Here is a 17,949-nt window from a genome sequence, read left to right as displayed (position 1 = left end):
CAAGGCGCGGGGGGCTGGGGGAGCCTGCTCGGCCGGCTCCGAGGGCCTGCTCTGTTATGTAATATTCTTGTTGATGGTTCTCTGATTTTCCCCTCTGTTTAATTGTTCCCCTTGCCTTGTGGCTTCTTTCTATTGGTACTCTTGGAATTGTGGACTTTGTTCTTTCTTTCTAGAATATCTTTCAGAACTCTTTTTAGAGCTGGTTTTATTGTCATCAATTTCTTCAGTTGTTCTTTTTCATGGAAGTATTTTATTTCTCCATTAATTCTGAAAGATAATTTTGCAGGATATACCAATCTGGGTTGGAATTTGTTTTCTTTCAGTGCTTGAAATACTTCACTCCAAGCTCTCCTTGACTTAATGGTTTGTGTTGAGAAGTGTGCTGTAATTCCAATGGGCTTTCCTTTATAGGTGATTTGTTTGTTTTTCTCTAACATCTTTTAATATTCTGTTCTTGTGATGAATTTCTGGAATCTTGATTATTATATGCCTTGGTGTAGATTTGTTTTGGTCATGACTAAATGAAGTTATTTATGCCTCACTTAGACGTCAAATTCTTTTTCCATGCTTGAAAAGTTTTCTGCTAGTACTTTTGTATGTCATTTGTGCTGACTCCTGAATTTTCATTGACTACAATCAGTTTATGTTGTTCTTCTTTGCATTGTCTTGCAGTTGTTGGATTGTCTTTCATTGTCCCTTGCTACTTTTAATAGAACCTTCTTTTTGATCACTAACCATGATCGTGTGTTCTAGGTCTGATATTTTATCTTAACTTAGAACTTAATTTTTAAAGCAGCTTTACATTCACAGCAAAATTCAAAGGAAGTTACAGAGGTTTCCCTATATGAGTCTCACCACCCTTGATTATCAACTTCACATCAGAGTGGTCCAGTTGTTACGACTGATAATCTACACTGAGACATTATAATCATCCAGAGTCCATAGTTTGCTCTTGAGTTCACTTTTGGCACTGGGTATTCTGTAGGTTTGGATTAATATCTAATGACATGTATCCACCATTACTGTTTTACATGCAGCAGTTCCAATGCCTTAAAAATCTTCTATGCTTCAACTTTTTATCCCTCCCTCTGCCAGCCCCTGGCAACCATGCATCTTTTTACTATCTCTATAGCTTTGACCTTTTCATATTATCACATAATTAGAATTATATAGTATGTAGCCTGCTCAGATTGGCTTCTTTCACTTATGAATATGCACATTTTGTTTGCTTCATGTTTTTTATGGTTTGTTAGCTCATATTTTCTGAACTCTTATGCTTTGTTTAATCATTTTCATTCATTCTTTCAGTAAATATTTTTGATTATTTTTTTACTGAGTCAAGAACATAAGAATACCTGAGTCACTTCTTTAGAGCACTTAAAAATGGCTAGCCTAGCTCAGTTGGTAAATATACTTTTCCTTTTCTCTGTAGTTACAGATACATTTCATGATCCATTTCCCTGGCAGGAATCCTTAGGAAGCCTCACTAACATTTTTGTCATAATTTATTTCCTAGATTTTTTTTTTCTTCCTCAATACTCTGAAAATAGGTATGTATGCACCTGTATGTCTATAGATAAATGAATTTTGTCTTTTCTTCATTTTCTTTCTTCTTTCCAATAAATCTTTCTTGAGCACATGCTAAGTGCCATTTTCTCAGTGGGTTCTTAGATCTGGCAGCATGAAACTCCCAAGTACCCTCTTTCTGAGGAGCTTAGAGTCTACTGGGAGACAGATGTTATAATAGAAGGCACATAAACTCGTAGTTTTAAATTATAAGTAATATAAAGGAAAGATTTAAAAATAAGAGAAAATATTAAGGGGCAACTGAGATTTGAGGAGGCAGATAGGGAAACATATAGAGGAAGTGCCATCCAAGGTGGTAGCTGAAGAAGGAACCTGTTCAGCTGGAGCATTTACAGGGAGTCTGAAGTTCAGGGAGGACATGGTATGACTGAGAGATGTGGCTGCAAAGGCAGGCAGAGCCAAGGCCTTGGGGTTCTGTGCTTCTTGGTCAAAGTGGCGATAGCTTGTAAAAGCTGTGGGGTTCCATGAGCAGGATTACACTTTGGAAAGTTCACTCTGTGAACTTTGGGTGAATGAAGTGGTGTAGAAGTTTGCATGGGACCTGAGTAGCCTTGGGAATGTCCTGCCTGGCAATCTCTTGTCTTCTAGTTAATTGGATCAGTGGAGAATATTAAAATTTCTGTTGGTACTATCATTTGGTACTATCACCACAGAGCACTGTAATAATTGTAGGAGATGATGACCTAATAACAGTTCCTCCGTGGTTCAACACACTCTAAAAGTACAGAAAACAGTGCATTGTAGGATATCAGGGAAATATTTGGATATAATAAAGTAAGATGCTTGCTTGTCTCTCATGGTCAGCCTTTCCAAAACTTGGGACAGTGCCTGACACATAAGAGATGTTCAGCAAGTGTCTGTTGAATAAATAACAGATGAAAGAAGAATTCATATGATAAAAAAAGGTAAGTTGATTTCTAGGAGCTAAAATTTACCTAATTAACTGAAAGTGCTTAAATGCACTAATAGAATGGCTAAATCCTCACTTGACTGAGCACAAACATTTCCGACACCTATCTTGTTTTTTGTGTATCATTCCCTAGATTCTGTGTGACTCAGTATTTCCACTTGCACCCTTTCTTCCACTTTGTGCTCTCTGGGCTGTGACAGTTTCTAGAAGCTGGCCAGTTCTCTTGCCTGGCAGATCTTCAGCAGTGTATATTCATTTTGTATGCAGATCTCACTAACTTACCTTCCTTTAAGCCATTAGTTTTAAAGTCTTATTTCTGACAACATGAGCGTAAGTGATAGGTAGATCACACCCTTAATGGATCTCATTTTCCCCGACTAGACTAAGTATTACTTTAAGTTCTCTTTCTACAAGCAGGAGTGATAAAGGATGACAAGATAAATAGCACAGGTTCTATAACATTCTTGATGCAGCTCAGTTTCCAGGGCTATCATGAAAGCTCAGGAAAATGATAAGCTCCTGGTAACGGTTGCTGCTGTTGTTGTAAAAGACCTATCTAGAAAAAAGGCTGCAAAGCTTTATATGGTGCCTTAGTCCACTTAGCATTGCTGTAACAAAATATCTGAGGCTGGATAATATATGAAGAAAAGAGATTTATTTGGCTCAGAGCCAAATAGTACCTTGAAAAAGGCCCCTATGCTATACAACAACGTGGTAAAAAAAAAAAAAAGAAGAAAGGGGACCTGCCTCATGCCGAAGTGAGAGAGAGGTCACAAGGCAGGACAGGAAGCAGGAAGCTGGGGAGGGGCCAGACTCACTCTTTTTTATAACAACTTGTATTCTTGGGAACTTCCACTCCTACTGGGCCTGACCCAGTCCTATAGATGGCATTGATCCATTCATCATGGTGGAGACTCCATGGCCTAGTTACTTTTTCCTGGGACCCAGCTTGTAAATGTTCCACTACTTCAACACCACCACACTATGACCCAAGCTTCTCACACATGAATCTTAGGAGGCTACAAACAACATAATATTGCAGATGACTGTGGGGCCCAGCAGTCAGTGAAGAGGGGGTGGTGAGCAAGGCAGAGGACAGAGAATTTTTATGGGGTCCAGAGGGAATGCCTGCTCCTCAAAATTGCTCTCATGTGAATCTTTTTATATGTGAAATAATATAGCTCTTAAAATTTGGCAATTAATTCAACAAAAAGATCCTTTGTATTAGTTGAATAAAATGTTAGAGGGTTTAAATAAGTTGTCGGGCCACTTTGTGATCTCAGGTAGAGAGTGATCACCCTGTTATTTCCTTTGATAATCTCATTTCCGTTTGGCCTGTTGTCACATTTGTTTCTTATCTTTCCTTCCTCACACCTTAAGTCCTTAAATTAATCCCAACTGTTATTTATTCTTTAACATAGGAAGAAATATCAAAGATTCTCCTTATTAATAATTTGTTTGGAAAGTAAAAAATAAATGAAAAGAGAGAAGCAAATTTTCCTTATATAATGGGACAGCACAGCTACATGATTCAGGCTTTCGAGCAAAGGAGCAGAGGAGTGAAAGGAAAATTTGGAATAAGAGCCAGATGGCCTGATTTCCTCATGAGCGCCTCAGATGCCCTTGGACAAACTGCTCACTCCACATGAATCCTTTGTATGCCTAGAGTCCTTTTCTGCTTGAAGTGGCTCCGGTCTTGGTATACCCGGGCCTGGGGCCTCTTGTGCCCAGGGTTGGAGAAAGCTGAAGACATCTAACACACTAAAGAGTAGTCCCTGGTGATGGAGATGGGTGGTTTTACATGTTGTGGTTAATGACACCTTGATTTTCCTCTGTGAAACCACTGTTTTTCTGTGGGACGGAAGAGGGACACTATTCTATGTGCCCTACCCTCTCATGGCAGGGAGCTACATTTGGCCTATCAAAGTAGAGTGGTTCCCCACAGGAAAACTAACAAGAGGCACCAAAGAAAAGAGCATATTTGTTAGGCACACAGAGATAGTTGGTGACTGCTACACCCAAAGCTGAATGATATGAAGGTGGGCAAAGTCCGGTTCTTAGAGAAGCCCTGACCTAGGTTGCTCATGCTGGAGATTTGACACTGTAGCTTGGAGATGCTGAGGGACCACATTGGCTTTGTCAGGCCTATGCCTTAGTTGGCTTATCTACAAAGTGGTCACAATATTCTGATAATGAGGTCTTACCTTTAAAGCACACTGTGCCTTGAAACTAGCAAATGTAACTCATATTCTGGAAGGTTCACATCCTGTAAAATCAAGCAACACAATCTTTAATATAAGCTCCCCTGAGAACAAATAATGTCAGACATCAGAGGACCTATGACATGTCTCATGCAGCCTTCTGAACAAATGGTATTCTAGAGGAGATTCCAGGTGATGATTTTGACCACTGACTAGCAGCATAGGATGGTAGGTAAGAGAGGGCTAACAGATCAGGGTTTTAAGTCAGTTTTTCACTTTCTCTTATGACCTTGGTCAAATTACTTAAATCTCAGTTTTCTCATCTATAAAATTTCATGAACGATCATAGCTACCACAATAGCAGTGAGTGAGAAAAGACACTGGGGAGGCAAAAGCTTAGAATGCTAGCTGGTGCATGAGGTCTCTGTCAGTGTCGGCCAACATGGATGAAGATGCATAGCAGCAATAGCATCATGGTGGTATTGTTCCCTACTGGAATGAGTCCTTCACCACACACTGATTTTTAGTGAATAGGTGGCACAATAAAAGTGATGCACAACCCGGGCAGGCTGAAAGGGGATGTGGGTGGTATCTGACAGCCCCTGGGGTGTTAGGTACTAAATTGTTACTTTGTATCAGAAGTTACAGAATTTAGTACAACAAATAAAGGTCAATTTCTATAAAAAAGAAAAGTGAGTATGTTACAAAGATTTTGGCTAAATGGGTCACCTGCTTTCCTCCTTGGTGTCCCATGTGAGACTTACAAGACCAAATTATAGATTCAGTGTGGTCACCTGGCCTTGTGCTGCTGGTGTGGAAAAAATTACCTCCTTTCTAGTAAAGGGAGTGGCTGCAGAGGAAAGAGGAAGAGAAATAAGACAGGAGTAAGGGCTGGCCTTGAGGTTGCTATTCTTTCTTGAGAGTCTGCCGCAAGGCTGACCCTGCTTGGCAGTTTCTCAGGAAGTGCTCCTCTGAATGTCTGGGCTTGGTCTTCCTATCGTAGCATCTTGGGCTTTTTCTCCTGGCTCTCATCACAGAATAATTAAATATTTATTCGTGCAGTTAATCATTAACCATATGTCTCCCTCATTGGACTATGAGTTCCACAAGAGAAGAGACTGTTCCAGTGACCACTGAACTTTTACTGGCTACTGTGGTCCCTAGGTGTAGTGAGTACTTGATAAACATTTGTAGAATAAATAAAAAATGCATCTGCTACAGGCTTTTAATTTATACATCTGGGAATATGAACAAGCAAGTTGGATCTTGCCAGAAGTTCTTACTGCTCTCGCTCATAGGCTTGGCTGGACTAATTTACTTCTTCACAAGAAAGTTTCAGACAAGGCAGACATCAAGAACACATGATGCTTTGCCTTTGGGGTACTTTAGCCTCTTGCTTGAGCCATAAGTCAAACACAGGCTTCGCCTGTATCTACTAAGGAAATCAGGTATTCATTCAACAAATGCTGGACCAGGCTTGAGGACTTCAGTGAAGAGCTAGACAAACAAGGCCCTGGTCTTCAAAGAGTTTATCTCCTATAGGAAGAGAGCAAAAATGAAGAAGAAAAGCAAATTTCTTACAGTGATGAGAACCATGCTGAAATGAAACCTTGTAATGTGATATGTATTAGTAACCGAAGGGTGGGAGGAGCAGACAGATTTGGGTGCTCTGGAAAGGCCTAAGGAGAAGGGAACTGAGCTGAGACAGAGAACTAAAGAGAATCATCCATGTGAAGATCTGGGTGGAGCATTCCAGGAACAGGGAGAAGCAGATGCCCTAAGGGATAAACTCCATATGTTTGGGGGACAGACACAAGGCACTGGAGCACACTGAGTACACACAGGGTGAAATGAACAAAAGTCAGATGAGTCAGCAGGGACTAGATTCTGGAAGGATTGCAGGACAAGACATTTATTTATTCTAAGTGTGATGGGAGGATGTTGGAGAGTTTTGCTAGGGGAGAATGGGTTGTCAAGGATCAAGAGTAAAAGCCAGCCTACTTTAGTAATTCAGAGATGGAGCAGGCTTGGCCTGGAAGACCAGCTTTTACTTTAGGTTCTAAATCATCCTGAGAGCTTCTTCAGTTCCTCACTATACCATGCACTTATACTTCTGGAGAGTCACACGCCTTTAATAATTAGATATTTGGTGTAGAAATTGTTACTGTAAGCTATCTGTAATCTCATTCTAGAAATCAGTTGGTGGGTAACAGATGTACATACGGCCACAGGAAATGCCAAAAACCACTTCCCATGGTTGTTCCTCTTGCATTCACACTTGTGTTTCCCAACAGAGACCCAAGGCAATTGGACACAGAGTGGTGCCCCGGGTACTAACATTTACTGCTGCTGATCTGGCAACAGAACGCAACCTTATGAAAATTTAAGAATGACCTTTGGCTGTCTATGTGTGTATGTGGGTGGGACGGGCGGCAAGTGGCTGCAGAAAACAGTTCCATAGTTCTAAGGATTTCCTAACATGTCAGAATTTCTCAGAAAACCCTGCTAATTTAGGACTTTTTGACTTATTATCAGAAGTATTTACTCATCTCTTTCCTAAGAGCTGTACTCAATAAACTCTGAGTGCTTCTTTTCTAATGTGTGGAGGGTTTTGACCTAATAAAACCTTGAAGACTCACACTCTGACAGCCCCATGCAGAGGTCCTGAAGCCGTGTTTACATGGCTTCCAAAGACCCAATTAGAAAAAGAATTATTGCTTAACAAATAGGTTGAAGTAGCTGCACATAAATGGTTTATTCAGGGCATCAAAATTAGCTATTTCAGATAAGAGGCCCTCCTTAAACAGGGCTGTTTGCTGGCCAGAGCCCCTAAGTTTGGATCTAGAGTTGAAAATTTGCTGGTTCTATTTTGAGGAAATCATCAAATACTTTTGATCTTTAGTTTCCTCATCTGTAAAGTTTACATTGGTTGTGGAGTTGCTGAGTGTCTGTCAGATGCTCCTGTCTTAAAGGCTTGGTTCCCAGGTGGCACTCCTGGGAGTGGGGGAAGCCTTTGGGAGATGTGGCTCAGTGCCAGGTCCTTGGGTCCTTGGCGTGTGTCCTTAGAGCAGACTGGGGAGCCCTGGGCTTATTCCGTGTCACTCCTGGTTTTCTGGCTCATGGGATGGGCCATTCTCTTTGCCATATAATCTTATGATGTGCTGCCTTGCCAGAGATCTGATGCAGTGGGACCACTCGGTCCTGGACTGGAATCCCAGAACGGTGGGCCAAAATAACATTTTCCTATTCTCAGTTAGTTATCTCAGGGCTTTTGTTATAGTACCACAAAAATGACTAGTATAGTATGTCTTAGCTACTCTGAAGTCTTATAAGGAATAAAATGTTGCTCTCTGAGTGCCAAACAAAGGCAAAAATCCTTACCATTTTTCCATTTTGTTCAGAAAGACTTTCAGAAGAGGGGAAAGCATTAGAGAAAGAATTCTCATTTGCAAGGATCTGAGTTCGTGTATTTGTAACCACAGTGGGATCATTTACTTGTCATTCTCACTCACTGTACGAGGCAGGATGTGGGTAAATGCGAATCTTATCGGGGTGACTCAGTCTAGTCAATTAAGAACTCATTGTCTTTGGTCCTATCAGATGAGAAAGACTTTAAGATCTTTTAGGTTGTGTTACACAAGACCGTTTTCCCTCTCATATCTCAATGTTTTCTACTTTATCTGACTCATTGTACTATACTCTTTCTGACCCCACTTACTGGAGATTTTATTCAATGTTAAACTCATAGGAAGAGTTAATTATGCAATACTTGTTGAATTTAAAATGCATAAATTATGGGGCCTGGGAATTACAATTTAGGAATTTTTACTACACATGGACTCGTAGAAGCACTCAGATACATGATACAACATTGCAGCACTGATCATAATACTAAAGAACCAGAAACAGTCTAATTCCTAAATATTTATTGAAGAAATTATAATATTTCTATATCTGAGGATATTGTGTAGCTTTTATAAATAATAAGATAGAACATACTTTATGACATAGGAACATATCGTGGGAGTATTACTACATAAAAAACAAACTGCAGAACATTTATAACATTACTTCACTTATGTAAAATAAGATATAAATATATTCACCTATATATTTATAAGATGTTTATATGTACATGTGTACATATGTATATCTTAACATAGATATCATATACAGAGTCCACCAAAATCATATATATACTTCAGCAGTTTGCAGTACTCATAAGTGCCTGGAAGCTAATGGCACCACTTTCTTATAGTTGTAGAGGCCGAAGTTAACTTATATTAACCTCATGATATCTGAATAAACTTAGTATTAAAATGTTTATGCAATTTTTTGTTTTCCTGATGTATACATTATTTTGGTGGACTCTGTATATTACTGCTAAGAATAAATACTCTGTTCTGAGAGGAAAAGGAGAGTTTTACTTTTCGTTTCATATTCTTATGTTGTGGTCATAGGTTATTTTCTACATATTAGAATCAAAATCACTTAAAATAGGATCATTTTCATGGAAGGTTGAGAAGCCACCAGTGCGCCTTTTGAAAACAAGGGTGTGAGTTTGTATTATTTAGGACTTTCTGGTCACAAGTAACAAAAGCCAGCTCAAGATACAGTAAGGGAATTGATCTGTGTAAGAAAACCAGAGTAGCTAAAGGAACTGTACAACAATGAGCAGAGCTACAACTCATAGCTCTGGAAGTAGGAAAGCCTTGTGAAGTTGGGCACAGCCTCTCTCTGTGCCATGCCTCTGCTTTTCTCCATATCTCTGTCTCATTCTTAGTCTCTGTAGACACCCTTTATCCACTCCCCAGTGCTCATGGTGGAACAAGATACCCCATGGCTCTCAAATCCAGATTTTATGGGTCTACCCAGAAGATAAAAATCTCTGCCCTAATTTCAAATTCTTAGAGAAGGGTCTGATTAGCTCAGCTTGCATCCTCCAGTCCTGTCCAATCAATAGGGATGGGATTCCATAGTAGAAAATGACTGCTGGGCTCCATTCAGATTAAGGGTAAAGAAAGCTATCATAGGAGGATACTCCAAAAGCATTGAAACTAAAACTATTGGATGCTTTTGACAAACTCAAGGGAGTGGTCACTAGGTTACAGATGATGGTATTTTTAATTGCCAAGTCACTAATTCACTTTTTTGTCACTGATTTATTTTGTTTTGAAAGTTCACATTGGAGAACTTATAACAAAGAAATAGATATTTTTAGTAGTGGCCAAAAATACTCTACACAGTTGGAGCATCATTTTGTGACTGAGATAACTCAACTATCAGATGTTTGGAAGGGTCGAAATTATGAGAAAGGAACATTTTATATCACCATATTTAAGATTCTTCATCCTCAATCAATGATATAACAGGAACCGATGGAAGAATTATTACTCAAACATATTTTAAAGACCTATCAGAGGTCAAATGAAAAAAGTATCCTACATAGAAATTACATGTTTATCCATTCTTCCCTCCACCCATCCTGCCAGGCATGAGGATTAAAGGATAGTGACAGCATTTGTCTATTCTCATCATAGTATGGTAGAGAAGACATTGATGCTGATGAAAAATAACAACATAATGTGTTAATAGAGATAAATATGAGTGGAAAGACAGAGTTCAGAGGATAGGTGGAAGAATAAGCATTAGAGGTAAAAAGACCTCTACCTGTATGCATGGGTGAGAAATGACGAATGCAGTTGCAGGGAAAGTGAAGGTTCAGAATATCTTAAACACCCAAATGTTATAAGATTTGGTTCTCTATGATCTGTCTTTGAGCTTTAAGATGTTTGCTCATTCCTACGCCAAAAAACAAACAAACAAACAAACAAAACAAAAATGCCTAAGCCCCAAAAGTAAACCCAAGAAACCTAGCACATTAATTCCCGCACTGGACTCAGTTTCCTAAGGACATGATCCATGCTCCTCTTGTTTGTGGTCATGTTCTATATAGCTGCACCATTTCTGGTGCATCAGAAGTGCTCGAAAAGTATTTTTAAAAGGAATCTGTTTACTTAATGGAAACTTTCACAAATCATAAGTGTACTTCATGATGAATTTTCATGTTGTAAACACAACAACCAAGATGCAGGAACAGTTTATTACCACCACCCAGCACCCTGGAAGACCTACATGTTTCCTCTTAGTCACTACTCCTGAGAAGGTAATTGGAATCCTGACTTTTATCACTGTAGATTACTGTGGCTAGATTTTGCATTTTATATAAATAGAATTACACAGAATTACTCATTTGCAAGTCATTTGCTTTGCTCAGTGTTGTTTGAGTGATTCATCTATATTCTTACATGTAGTTGAGGTTTGTTTATTCTTTTGCTGTTTAGCATTGCATTATATAAATGTACAATAATTCATTCTGCTGTTAATTGACATTTGGTGTTTGGGCACCCACTTTAAAATCAATGCTGCTATGGAGGTTCTTGAATATCTCTTTTAGTGCATACATATACAAAAATCTGTTGGGAATCTATCTAGAGATGGAAATGCTGGATCCTAAGTAAATTCCCAAAGCATATGTTCAACATTAGTAGGAACTGCTAGTTTTCCAAAGTGGTTATTTCAATTTACATTCCTCCCAGCAGTATAGAAGAATCTCAGTTGTTCCTCAAGCTTGCCAGCAACTTGGAATTATCAGTCTCTTCAGTTGTAACCATTCTGGTAGATTTATAGTGGCTTCTCTCTATGGCTGTACTTTGCCTTTCTTTGGTAAATAATGTTGAGCACCTATCTGTTTTTTGGTAATTCAAATAACATCTTTTGTAAAGTACTTGGTAAACCTTTTGCCCATTTTTCCTTCTGAGTTCTGGTTCTTTTTCTCTTTGATCTGCACGAGTTCCACATATATTCTGGATGTAAGTGCTACGTCAGAGATAGATGCTGCAAATATTGTCTATTACTCCATTCTGTGGTTTGCTTCTTCACTCTTCAGGGTGGCTTTTGATAAACAGAAGTTCTTCATTTCATGTGACACAACTAAGCCATCTTTTTTTCTTTTAAGATGTTTTAATGGTTTTTGTGTCCTGTTAAAAAATTTTTTTGACTACCTCAAGGTTATGAAGATACTCTGTATTCTTATAGGTAGTCTACTACTTAACTTTTCAATTTAGATCTATGATACAACTGGAGTTGATTTGTGGGGTCAAAATTCACAGTTTTCCAAATGGATATCTAGTTCCAGTACCACCTACTTGAAAGGTTATCTTTTGTTCTAATTCAGTTATATATATATGAGTCTGTTCCTGTATTTTGTATCCTGTTCTGCTGTTTAATTTGTCTTGCTTTGTGTAAATTCCACAGTGTCTTTATTATTGCAGCTTTACAATAAATTTTGATATCCAACCTTGTTCTCCTTTGATTACTTTGGTATTTTTGGTGTTCTGCAGTTCCATTTAAATTTTAGATCCTCTTTGTCATTATCTGTGAGAAAAACCTTCTGGAATTTAAAACATTATTTTTGGGCTTGGCAAGTGCAAGGTCCTGAGTTTGATTTCTGGTACCAAAAACAAAACAAAACAAAACAATATTTTAAAAATTATAATTATTAATAATATTCATTATACATATCAGTGAGCTTCCCTGTGATATCTCCATAAATGTGTATATGGCACTTTGATGGTATACACTGAACTACCCTTTTTTTCTCTCTCTTCCCCCTCCTTGCCTTTTTCTTTCCCAATAGGCACTCTACTACTTTCCGTTTCTAAAAAGATACATATTTTAGATCCCACATATGAGAGAAAATATTCAATACTTTCTCTCTGTGTGTAGGTTCATTTTGCACTTTCCTGCAAATAAAATGATTTTGTTCTTCTCTGCTGAATAATATTCTATTGCACAAATATGCCACCTAAAAAATTCATTCATCTGTTTGATGGGAACCTAGTCTGGTTCCAAAGCTTAGCTGTCATAAATTGTGCTATAACAAACACTTATGCAGGTATCTTATATCTATACTGACTTTGTGTCCTTTAGGCATATACCCAGGAGAGTGCCAGCTAGACAGTTTTGTAGTTCTATTTTTAGTTTGTTCTAAAAAGAAATATAAGGCTATTTATGGACCACTTCTCACTATTATTTACAATAAAGTAAACAATATATAGTGAGATAACATTCTGACTACTATAAAGGTATTTCCTGGTTTCTGGTCAAACAGTAACCCAAATACTGAACAGATTGAGCTTACATGTAAGGAATGAGTTGGGGGTCAAGAAAAACATGCACATCAATAATGTAGAGTACAAAGTTTTTTCTCTCATTAATTCTAGCAGATGTTAAATTGTGAACACCTCTAAACATCTCTGTCAGTTTCCACAAGACAAGTCTTAGATATCCACAAAGAGTGACATTTAAGTACATAGATTTCAATTTATTGTAAAGGCATGGGTCATTAGGAATCTTTAAATATTTCTTTAAGTCTTGCTGAGCTAATTCAAACAAACTGGTTTTGACTAGTTTCTGTATTTGGATGAGGAAGTTGTTGGTAGTGATATAATTTTTTTTTCAGGAGTTTTACAAGTACTAAACTGCTACATTTTTATAACTAAAAAAAAGGACATGGATTCAGATATGGCTGCTTTGAAAATATTCACTTTAAACTGTCCAATTAACCTTAGAATTATCTATTTAACTTGAAAGGTTATGGCTTCAGGAAAACTTTCAATTTAACTGGAAGTGATTTATTTCTCAAATTGCTCTGAACAATGGCATGGCAGAAACATGGGCTTATCATGCATAGTTTTTATTTTAATGAATATTTAAAAACAAAATAAAAACTGTTTACATACTTGTTTTATTTATACACACACAAATAAAAAACTCAGAATGGTCCGTAAGCATGTGAGCTAAAAATGAACTGTGTGAGTGAGCTTGACCATGGACAATTTCCCCAACATTTAGAAAAGAAGAGGAAATACATTGAGGCTATCAAGTGCTCTTTTCTAATAAAGGAAGTAACTACAGAGAGCTTTTATTTGTTCAAAGTAACTAGTGCTACTGATGCAAAACAAACAAAACCCAACACCTCTTCCAAATACTGTTTTCAAAACCAACATATTAAACTTGATTTTCATTAGAATGTAGTTTTTTTTATACTAGTAAATCAAAAACCAAGACCCATATGATACACACACACACACATTTCATCTTCCAGACAAGAATGTCAAGTTAGTCTCTCTTCATAAAAAGTGGTTATAATTTGAGGACATTTCATATTTGCCTTTTCTGCCCGCATCAAGTCAGCCTCATCCTGATCTTTCCATTTCACGAGCAACATTCCCTCTGAACAACCGTCTGTGGCACTAATTTTTTGTTCAAGATCGAGACCTCTGGCAAAGCCTCTTGGTTTGTCAGCAGTCTCCCTTTCCTTCTTGGATTTGCTATCATTAGACTCATGATCAGACAGAGATTTTCTTTTCATACCATCTTTTCCTTTACCAGCTCTTTGAGAATTAGGAACTCCTGCAATTACCTCTAGACAACCTGAATTTTCTTCAGGCTGCCCTGTATTATCAGCATCTGCAAATCCCTTCCGCTTGAAGAAATATTCCAACTCCCCATTCACTACACATTGTCGGTACTTTCAACCACAAATTTTCAGGCTCTGCTCTTTAACTTGTTCCATTTTGTTTCTTCGCCTTTTTTTTTTTTTGCAATGTTTGTGGTTTTGTTGCAGGCCATTTTTAATTGCAGACTTGGAAATCTATTATTCACCACTTCAGATGCTTGTGTTTCGTTGACAGCACCTCATCCTGTGCACCTGCAGCTCCACTCACATTTCTAGTTTTATTTCTTGGGGGAGAAACTATATCCTAGATTCCTTAGTGGATGTGCTAATTTACAATCCCATTTCTGGGATTTTGATCACGGTTGCCTACTTCAAGATCAGCTACTGAACTAATAGAACAGTTGGGAGAGAACTGATAATCATTATAGTACATTGAATCTTCCAATTGCTCAACATACAATCTTTGCATTTATTTAACATCATTTTTACTTTCTCCCAATGACACTCCTTAGTATTTTTTTATATAGAATTTTTGCCCATCTTTTGTTAGAATTATAATTAGGTATTTGATATTTTATTTTCTGCTATGGTAAATGTTATTGTTTGAAATTTTTTCTTTTCTATTTGCTTATCATTTGTTTAATAAATTTTTTTGGCCATCCTGGGGATGGAATACTTACCATTTAAGAACTAATCTCTGAGGTAACTTCCTGGTCCAAAGGTTTAGTAAATATTTAACTAACTGAATCAGAACAATACATCGAGAGATGGTAAAACTCATTAATTGGAACCATTGAGACAAAAATAAAGTAGTTGAACCCTTTTTCCATTTTAGGATGCATAGAAGGAAATCTGTGAGGTGGACATTACTCAGAACGAGAACACACGCAGGACTGAGAGCAGAGAGCGGGCGTTTCTCATCACCCGGCAGGGCCTTTCCTTTGTTGAACCATCTGGCCTGCAGATGGATTTGTTTGATTGTCACAATGAGTTTTGAAAAAGAAATGGAGTCATCAAGTAAAATTTGGAGCTTTTGAATAAAAATATTGCCTCTACATTTTCTTGGAAATCCACACACTAGTCGTCAATTTCTTTGTGGCTGTGCTAGGCTTACCCTGAGCTGGGTTGAGCTAAGCACAGGCAGGCTTGGTCTCCAGATTTACCACTGTCTTTGTGATTTATTATCTCTAAGAAGTGCTCTTATTTTAGTCCAAGCTTAGCTTCATTCTTTTAAAGTTCTATTTATATTAAGAATCCTTAAGAGAGTTGCTGAAACAAAATGTGTCCATTTTCTTATCTCCTCTTCTTTCCTGACCACTCTGGGGCCAATCTGCTCTACTCAAAGCATTAGGTAACAGAAATATTACCAACTATTTGGAAATTGTTTGCATTTATTGTATTTAATCACTTGACACATCATAGTTATCTCTTGGTATCTGGGGGGCGGTGGGTTGGTTCCAGGATATGCTAGGCTAGGAAAGTCTGTGGAAACTCAAGTTCCTAATGTAAAATGTATATTATTTGTATATAACATATGCATAGCCTCTCATACATTTGAAATCATCTCTAGATTACTTATAGTACCTAATACAATGTAAATGCTATGTAGATAGTTGGTATACTGTATTTCTTAGGAAATAATGGCAAGAAAAAATGTCTGTACATGTTCAATACAGATTCACTTCTTTTGAAATACCTTTGATCTGTAATTAGTTGAATCCATGGAAGCAGAATGGATAGATATGGAGGAACTATATTCCCCGAGGTAGACAATGTCCCCCTTAGACTTTTAATCTTGAAATGCTTCCATGGTGCTACATCTCACTTTCTTTCCTTTCAACCACATAAACAACTTGAAAATCTCTTTTCTTTTCTCCTTTGCAGTTTCTAAATGCTGTGCTTGGAACTCTCCTCTCCAGGTGAGCTTACCCAGCTTTACTGCCTTAAACTCCAGACACTGGTGATTGCTGATATCTTTCTGTTTTGACCTAACCTCTATCTAGATCTGAAAATCCAGCTGCTTATTGGACATTTGTGTTTGAAATTTGGTATTTGGCATTTCAGAGTTAACTTGTCCCAGACAGGACTTCCCTAATCTGTCCTCTCTCCCTAATCTGTCCTTCTAATCTTCTCTATCTCAGGAAATTGGATTACATCTACCTGCACTCAGGTCAAATACTTGGATGCATCTTTAAACCTGTCTCTATGAAGTCATTGTCTAATCTATTTGTCAGTCTTGTGGTTTCTTCTTCAAAATGCATCCTCAGTACTTTTCCTCGTTACCATTGCTTCTGCCTTAGTCTCAATCCCTGGTAGCTCTTGTCTCCTGAGCGGTCCCTGATTCCTCTCTTTCCTTCTCATGAGTCTTTAGCCACACAAATGCCAGATTTTTTTAAAATTTAGAGTGAAAGAAAAAGGCTTTCAGTGGCTATTTATTATACCGGCATCTGTCTGAGCTCATTTGGTCTGCTATGAGAAAATACCTCAGCTGTGTGGTTTATATACAGCAGAAATTTATTTCTCACAGTGCTTAAGGCTGAGAAGTCCAAGATCAAGACACCAGCAGATTTGGTGTCTTGGGTCTTGACTTCTGCTTCATAGGTGAAGACATTTTACTGTGTCCTAGTATAGAACAAGGGGTCAATAACTTTCCTTGGGCCTCTTTTAAAAGGGTACCAATCCCATTCATGATAGCTCTGTCCTGACTTAATCATCTCCTGGTACTGTGTGAGTGTATTGGGGATTAAGTTTCAATGTACAAACTTTGGGGTAATGCAGACATTCAGGCCATAGCAGCATACAAATCCTCATCTTGACATACAAAGCCCTGTGTGACTGGGCAGCTGCTACCTACAGATTTCATCCCATACCACTCCTCTTTTACCTTCCACATGCACTGGGCACAGAATCTGCATTTCTATCCCAGGAAATTCATAAGCTTGTTTCTTCCTCAGGACCTTTGCATGGGTTCTTGTTGCCAGCAACAAGAACCTCTTTGTTGAGAGTCCAGCACAGCTGGCTCCTCATTAATATCCATATCTTGGTTTCAATGCTACCTTTCCTGGCATATTTTGCTGACCACACTATCTACCATGGCCAGCAGTCATTCAGTCTCACTGCCTTCTTTTTGCTTCCCTGTGAATCACTGATCCTTTGCCTTTCCCTTCTGACTAGTAATATTCTGCAGGGCAGAATCTTCATCGTGTTCACCTTTCTGTCTCTAGTGTCTATAATAGTGCCTAGTACAGGGTAGGGCTTCATAAATGTTGGTTGAATGAATGACCCTAAATGCTAGGATTGAGGCTCTCAGTGATTCCTGTTGTCCTGCCTCAAGATTTTCCCACTCTTGGATTCTTTCTGTCTGCTAACAAGTGAGCTCTTTAAGTGAGGACATATGGTACTGATTTAAAAAGCAATTAAAATATTTATTGGCAAATAAAGAAAGGCTGAAAGTGAAAAGTTTCTGTTATTAGGCTTCACATATGGGGTCACCCAGTTCAAAATATATTTGACAGGATAGTGTTCCACTGCCAAAAAGGAAAACAGAAAGTGGATTCTCTGATTTAGATATGATTCATTAAGGTTCCCCCTGGGGTTGGGGTGTAACTCTCTTCTACTGACTTTTCTAAGAGAAAACCTGTAAAGATCTATTGCTTGTCAAATGAGTAATTATACTGAAAAGCAAATTCAATTCATACTGTTCACCACTATGAAGTCTGGAGAAACAT

This window comes from Chinchilla lanigera, unplaced genomic scaffold (assembly GCF_000276665.1).
Source record: "Chinchilla lanigera isolate Chin_1 unplaced genomic scaffold, ChiLan1.0 scaffold00014, whole genome shotgun sequence".
NCBI classification, from domain to species: domain Eukaryota; kingdom Metazoa; phylum Chordata; class Mammalia; order Rodentia; family Chinchillidae; genus Chinchilla; species Chinchilla lanigera.
The sequence above is the reverse complement of the archived record's forward strand: the minus strand, read 5'-3'. Positions refer to the sequence as shown.